The following is an 8,460-nucleotide window of genomic DNA, read 5'->3' as shown; positions in this document are numbered from 1 at the left end:
AGGTAAACTGATGAATCAGAGGTTGCCAATGTATGTAAGTTTAGTGGGGATTCTTGTCCTAAAGAGGAGCTTCAGTCCTCCCTGTACTGGCACCAATATTATTGTGCATACACAGATTTGCTGAAGAGCTCTGCCAGGCCTTCGAGTCCTGGAAGAGCCCTTTGGCACATCTGAGCAGGAGATTTTTGGCGCATGTGCAAAGAAGCCAAAGTGTCAGAAAATGCTCTGTAGAAGGAATGCTGCTGCTGGTGCATGTTTGCGTGCGCGCACGAGTCTTGGCACCAGAGGAGCTATTTAAACAGGGCTTGTAAACAGAGCCAGTGCTGTCTAATCTGCAGCTTTCCCGTGACCCCTGCTACCTGTAACTTGCTCAGAGATCTGTTCCTGTGTCTGACCCAGCTTGCCTTTGACTCTTCCTGCCTTCTGCCTGCACCCGACCCCGGCTTGTCCTTGACTTTGATCCTGCCTGCTCCTCTTGTTACCACGCTGTCTGCCTGTTGCCGACCTGGCCTGTACTCTGACCTGTCTTGGCCTCTGCACTTGTCCTGGCTTCTCAACCCTGTGTGTGCCTGTGCCTGTTTCTGCTCCACATACCTTAGGGCTGATCCATTCTTGCCCATGCAAGAAATGTGTCAGTGCTGCTTTGCAAAAAAATATATTTAAATCCAAATGTGAGGGAGGGCGGGGGGAAGCAGCATGGCACTATGACATGTACACTAGAATGAAAGTCTGCTTTAAATGGATTTATTGTTTAACCACTTGCCGCCCGCCATATAGCAGAATGACGGCGGCAAAGTGGTTTCAAAATCCTGACTGGACATCATATGACGTCCGCAGGATATTGAGCAGTTGCGCGCCCCCGGGGCCGCGCATCGCGGCAATCGTTGTTGCGGTGTGTCAGTCTGACACCCCGCAGCACCGACCTAGGTAAAGAGTCTCTGACGGAGACTCTTTACCACGTGATCAGCCATGTCCAATCACGGCTGATCACTATGTAAATAGGAAGAGCCGGTGATCGGCTTTTCCTCACTCACGTCTGAGAGACGCGAGTAGAGGAGAGCCGATCGTCTGCTCTCCTGGCAGGGGGGGTCTGCGCTGATTGTTTATCAGCACAGCCCCCCCTCGGATCCTACCCAGGACCACCAGGGAAGCCGCCCAGGACCACCAGGGAAGCCACCCAGGACCACCAGGGAAACCAGTCACACTGGACCACCAGGTATGCCCCCTAGACCCCCAGGGACATACTAATCAGTGCAAAGGCAGCTGCCAATCAATGCCCAGGCAGCTGCCAATCAGTGCCCACTCCAATGCCTACCATTGCCAGTGCCACCAGGAATGCCTATCGGTGCAGCATATCAGTGCCCATCAGTGCCACGTATCAGTGCCGCCTATCAGTGCCCAGCAGTGCCACCTGTCAGTGCCCATCAGTGCCACCCATAAGAACCCATCTTTGCAGCCTTTCAGTGCCCAGTGTCGCCTATCAGTGCCCATCAGTGCCACCCATCAGTGCCGCCTACCAGTGCCCATCGTCAATGCCCGCTCATTGGTGCAACCTCATCGCTGCCGCCTTATCAGTGCCCATCAATGAAAGAGAAAACTTACTTATTTACAAAATTTTTTAAACAGAAACAAAAGCAAAACTTATTTTTTTCTAAATTTTCGGTCTTTTTTTTATTTGTTTCGCAAAAAATAAAAACCCAGGAGGTGATCAAATACCACCAAAAGAAAGCTCTATTTGTGGAAACAAAATGATAAAAACTTAGTTTGGGTACAGTGTAGCATGACCACGCATTTGTCATTCAAACTGCGACAGCGCTGAAAGCTGAAAATTGGTCTGGGCAGGAAGGTGTATAAGTGCCCTGTATTGAAGTGGTTAAAGAAAACCTGTCATGAGAAGAATGTAGACTGCCATTGCTGAACTCCCTATGAAAATGCTAATCGATTTACTGATCCAGTATGTATATGAAAATCAGGAGTTCTGATTTCACTTACTGCAAATTTGTTCTGGGTCAGTGATTAAGAAAGTGTTGAAGCCATATTATATGAGGTCATCAATGAAAGCCATTATATTTATTTTATGACACATTTTCTTTAAAGAGACCCTGCCACCTTGCCCATTCAGGGCAAAGTGGCCGGGTCTGTTAAAAGCCAACTTCCTAAGCTAGTTATACTAACCTTCACAGTGATCACCTAATGCTCCTTCCTCTGTTGAAGCTGTTGTATAATGCCATGTGTACGCTGGCGTTGGAGCTTACAGGGAGTGATGATACTATATTCTCCATTAGTGTTTGAGCCTAGTGGGCAACAATGATTCATAAAAGGGGATTGCAGATACTCGGAAGCATTGATTCTTTTTGGTTTTATGGTGGCTGCAATAGAAGAAGAAGCACTGGGTTGGGGCTTGGCTTTCAAGAATTATTTACCCATTGCCCTGAATAATATAATCTGCCCGTAACCTCCAAGATATCTTGCCTGTTTTCTTACAACTGTAAACTAGAATTTATAAATCATATCTTCTGATTTTAAAACTATTCAGTAACTCATGTGTAAAACCACAAGTAGGCAATACAGAGCCAAGAATATAAAAGCTTGTGCTGCACAGATGTCAGCCACATATTCATCCAGGTTTTCTTCATCTTGATCAAGCCTTTTCATTTTTATTATTCTCTCAAAAAATGTGTATGTTTGAAAGTATAAGACATGGTCTGGTACTTTTTTAGAAGAAGAATACTGTACAGGGACTGCATAAAGCAGATATTAAAGCATAACTTTGCTCAAACAGTGAAGTGCCGCTGGATCGCTCCCTCCCCCCGGTTTTGTGAGAAAGTACCGATTTTTATTGGGAGCTGCTCCCACTTTTGAAATCCTTGTCTAGGCAGGGATAGTGTCTCTTGCCCCACCCCTTCCTGCAGCCTCCTGGGACAAAGGCAACATTTTCAGGGTACTGCTTTCAAATCCCCCTGCAGGAGGTGTGTCTATGATGTACAGGACTCACAGAAAGAGGATTTAATGACCCTGACATTTAACCCAAAAGACAGATCACAGAAAGTGGGTTCAGTGACGCTGGACATTATTCACCCTTGGAGAGCATCATCAGGAGGATCACAGAAAGTGAATTCAGTGACACAGGACATCATGCACTCCAGGAGAGCATCATCAGGGTGGTTCATAGAAAGTGGGTTCAATGATTTTGGACATCATTCATCCCAGGACAGCATCATCAGGAGGATCGCAAAAAGTGAACTCAGTGACACAGGACATCATTCACTCCAAAGTGGGTTAAATGATGTTGGACATCATTTACCCCAGGAAAATATCATTAGAAGGGTCACAAAAAGTGGGTACAATGCAGGGTGGATTTGATTTAAATCACTAATAAAAAGACTTCAATCTTCACTTTGTGGGGTTCCCTGAGCTTTCAGAGGGGGCCTGCCCTAAAAGCTTCCTTCACTCCTGGCTGCTAGATGTATTTTGGGATGGAGGTGTTGCCCCATGCCTTCGTGATTGAGCGTGCACAACACACCCCCCCACGTCCTCCTCCCTCGGCCCCCCCCCCAAGATCCCTGATTACAAAAATCCTCAATTTTCAAGACAAAGTCACCATCCTGCGCCTTGCTAGAGAAAAGGGCCCACTCAAGTTTAATGGTAATAATATCTCCATATATCCAGATTTCTCAGCTGAAGTTCAACACCAGCACATATCCTTTCCTGCGGTGAAAGACTGCCTCCACGCTGAGGGCCTGCCATATGCGAGGCTACCCGGCCCTCACGGCTACATAGTCGTAGAGAATATTAGCTCTGCCTCTTGGACCTTACTATAAAACGTATGCTCTGTCACTCAGAAGTCGTTCGAGCACGACAATAAGGCAGGTCGCCTACTTGCATATCTAACTAGGCCGGATCATACTTCCATCTCTATTCCTAGGATACTAACTTCTCAGTATAGGGTTAGCAATGTCCCTCAGGAGATAACAGACGCCTTCTATCGTGATTTATACACTACTAGGGCCCACTACTCTGATGCTGGATGAACTGGATGACTACTTGACTCAGACGGTGCTTCCCTGACTTTCTGACCAAGACCGGACTGAATTGGACAAACCTTTCTCTGTTGAAGAGCTCTCCCTGCCAATTTCGCAGCTCCCGACTCATAGGACGCTGAGCTTGGATGGCTTTCCAGCTGAATGGTATACGCAATTTTGACACCTCGAGTTCCATCTTACTCAATACATATAATGAGGCGCTGAAAGATGGAGTGCTCCCTCCTTCTATGAGAGAGGCTTTAATTATTTTGATACTCAAACCACGGAAAGATCCGCTCAAATGTGACTCTTATATAGACCTATCTCTGTCATTAGAGTGGAGGTTAAAATTCTGGCCAAGATCATGGCTAATTTTCTGAATGGGATTGTTGCGAAATTGGTTGGGAGTGATCAAGGGGGATTTATAAAAGGCCGTTCAACCAGAATGGATATTCGTAAATTGTTCCACAGTTTGACCTATCCCCATGACTGTACCTCTACCCGTGTGATTGTGTCACTAGACACCTTATATAGTGTAGAGTGGCCTTATCTATTTCGGGTATTGCAACTGTATGGGTCTGGCCCTCGACTCATGCATGGATATGGCTACTCTACACATGACCGCTTGCCCGACTGAGAATTAACTCTCAGGTCACTGAGCCCTTTCCGATTACTAGAGGCACCAGGCAGGGGTGTCCCTTATCGCCCCTCCTGTTTACTTTGGCTATGGTGCCCCTTGCTGTAAGGATCTGTAGCTCTCCAATTATTAAGGGACTTCCTATAAATGACATTGAAGAGAGTATATCTCTCTATACTGATGATATTCTAGTTTATCTAACGGACCCTCATACATCTCTTGATAACCTCTTGTCTGAAGTTAACACGTTTGATGACTATTCCAGATTCCATGTGAACTGGGCTAAATCTTTCCTATTTCCACTAGATCAAACTGTACTCCCGCTGATTCACTCAAACTCTAAACTGCAAGTCGCTACCTCTTTTAGATATCTAGGGGTTATAGTTCAGTTACCACTATCCTTGTATATTGCCAATAATCTACGCCCCCTACTGCTACAACTACACAGACCAAACAGTGAAAAGATCTGCCCCTGGATCTCATGGGGAGAGCCAATGTCCTTTAAAATGATTTACTTACCTAAACTACTGTATGTTATGGCTAATTCACCTTGCAAAATTCCCAAATCCATTTTTAAAAGCATTGACTCCACCTGTATTGAGTTCCTTTGGAACGGGCAATCCCCTAGAGTTGTGTTAGAAACTCTGCGCCTCCCCTCACATATGGCAGGTCTGACATTCCCTAACTTCTACCTTTACTACCTAGCATCCCAGCTGGTTAACATTCATGATTGGCTCCACCCCAACTCTGATAATGCCTGCACCACTACTGAGGGAGCAATAGTTTCCTTATTTGAGACACTCCTTAACATTGTCTATAGGGGATGCACACCACCTGGACCGGGCATGTTGATAATCCAAACCTCCCTATTCCGAACGGTAGTTGCGAAAATGTCCACTGATCCACGGCAGACCTGCAGACCTCCCCCAAAAGTCCCTTGTGGTTTAGCCCTAACCCTAAGGAGTTATGTTCTATACCTGACCCCATCAGATGGACATCAAAGGGAGTGAAATACCTATGTAATCTATATTACCCCCCCCCCGGGTTTTAAATCCTTTTCTCAACTACAGACTTTGACATCCCATCGACATACCTATTTTACTATTTCCAACTCAAACATGCTATATGTACTCAGTTTGGTTCTCTGCTCAGTCCTATTAAGACACCTGACCTGGAAAAACTTCAGAGAGACCCAGACCAGACAAAACTTATATCAAGGTATTACTCCACTATCATGACAGGCACTAACCCTAGGTTTCAGAGGACTCAAGAAAGGTGGGCCTCCTCTAGCACAGAAGAGAATTGGTCTGAGTTCTGTGATACGTTTAAAACCTCTGTTATCTCCTCGAGGGACAGGGTGATTCAACTAAAAATTTTCCATCATTCACACCTCACCCCTGATAGACTGTATAAAATGGGACTATCCCTCTCTGCTGACTGCTTCTGCGGTTGCGGACAAACTGCTGATTTTCTCCACTGCTTTTGGACTGGTCCACTGGTACACGACTTCTGGGTTGACATAGGCTCCTTCATATCTTCTGCACTGGGTTTGCCATATAGTGCACCCTAAAAACTGTCTGCTGGGCATATTTGGTGACCTCGCTGTCCAGCCTCAGGCTAAGAGACTACTTCGCATCCTCTATTTCTATGCAAAGAAGTCCCTCCTGCTGAAGTGGAAAGGGTCAGAGACCCCAACGCGGAATATGTGGCTGAAACTTGTCAATGATTCCCTGCCTCTATATAAAAACTTACCTTTGACATCCGTAAGAGGACTAAAGCGTTCCACAAAATATGGGGCAGATGGCTGGCTAGCCCACTAACCCTCTCCCCTGTACTACCATGACAGGGGTTCACCTTGTGAGTGTTGCATTAAACACTAACTTCTGTTACGCCCAGGATGTTTAAAAACCATATCGCTTACTCCTCTGTTGATGTTTATATCCACTGGTAGATGTAATACCTAGTTTATTATTGCACTCTGCCAGGATTTTCATGATATGCTGGATTAGGAGCATTCTGTTATCGGTGTTGTAGTTTTTGTTTGTGCCTTTTGTTTTCTGTCAGTATTGCAGCGTACACACGAGCGGACTTTTCTATCGGACTGATCCGACGGACCAAGTCCGGCGGACAATCCGATCGTGTGTGGGCTTCATCGGACCTTCAGCTGACTTTTCCAATCGAAAATCTGATGGACTTTAGATTTGGAACATGCTTCAAATATTTACGTCGTAACTCCGCCAGACCCAGAAATCCGCTCGTCTGTATGCTAGTCCGACGGACAAAACACTGACACTAGGGCAGCTTTTGGCTATTGGCTGTCAACTTCCTTATTTTAGTCCGGTGTACGTCATCACGTATGAATCCGTCGGACTTTGGTGTGATCGCGTGTAGGCAAGTCAAAAGTCAGTCGAAAGGCCGCCGGAAAGTCCATAGGACCAGTCTGGTCGAAAAGTCCACCCATGTGTACGTGGCCTATGTCGTAAAACTGCAATAAAAATATCTTTAAAAAAAAAAGTAAAAAGGCTTGATTTAAATCAACTCAATTTAAATCATAATTTTTAAAGAAGTGTCATTTCTGTCCCGCAGGAGCTCCTCCTCCTCCGACCCGCTGTTGACTCATCGACATTCCCATTCACTTTAATGGGACAGCTGATGATGAGGTAGTGACACAACAAGGTAAGGGACGTGGAGGCAGCAGATGAGTGGATGGTCGCTAACAGGTGTTGCCATGATGGATCAGAAATTACAGGTGCTCTTTAAATGTAATCCGATTTTTTTTTTTAAATCATTGATTTTTTTTCCACCCTGGTTCAATGACGTTGGACATCATTCACCCAAGGAGATATCACAGAAAGTGAATTCAGTGACACAGGACATCATTCACCCCAGAAGAACATCATCATTAGGATCACACAAAGTGGGTTTAATGACGTTGGACATTCACCCGAGGAAAGAATCACCAGGAGGATAACAGAAAGTGAATTCAGTGACAGTCACAGAAAGTGGTAAGAATAAGTAGTGGGTGTGGCGCTGCTCTGTGGGGTAATGCGTAAAGATAAAAATAAAAATAAGTATAGATAAAGATAGCCTCAATGGATTCCTATGCGTTAATAAATTAAACTCTATAATTGTCCAGTGTTATAAATCATATGTCAGTGTTGGAAACCTATTTGTCATTGGTGTGCAACCACTAGATATTGCTAGACAATCCTACATATGATATAAATTCATAACTATGTGCAAAAAAAACTTTCAAAAGAGACAATTGAAAAGAAAAAAGTCCATCAATAAAAATTGAAGTGACAGGTGCTGGCCTCATGTACACTGCTGCCCGTAAACGGATGTTTAGGAGCAGTTAGGTGTTTTTTTCAGCTGCCCCTGAACTTTATTTTTGGCTATTTAAAAAAAAAAAAAAGCCCCTTCTAAATGCAAACGCAGCATGTAAACGTGGCAAAACGGACGTTTTAAACGTCGGTTACTGTCTGTCAAGTTAAATCATTCAGGAGAGGTTGTAAAAACATCCCGTGTACATGAAGCCTTAAAGTGCTTCAAACCATAAACTATTCATATGGAACAAATTCATAAACGTGTTGAAAAAAAAAAATCTCCTCAAAATTGGCACGTTAATAAGTCCATCAGTAACTAATAGAGTGGCAGGTGCTTCAATATCTATATATACACTAAATTCATGCGTTGTGCTGGTGCTTCAATTCAAGTGCCTCCTCTCTTACTGCATTCACCAGAGAGCTCTCCCCCCTATGTGGTGGACTGCATTCACAGCGCACAGGGACTCAAACAGCA

This window comes from Aquarana catesbeiana, linkage group LG02, assembly GCF_042186555.1.
Source record: "Aquarana catesbeiana isolate 2022-GZ linkage group LG02, ASM4218655v1, whole genome shotgun sequence".
Lineage (NCBI taxonomy): Eukaryota > Metazoa > Chordata > Amphibia > Anura > Ranidae > Aquarana > Aquarana catesbeiana.
This window is presented reverse-complemented; position numbering follows the sequence as displayed.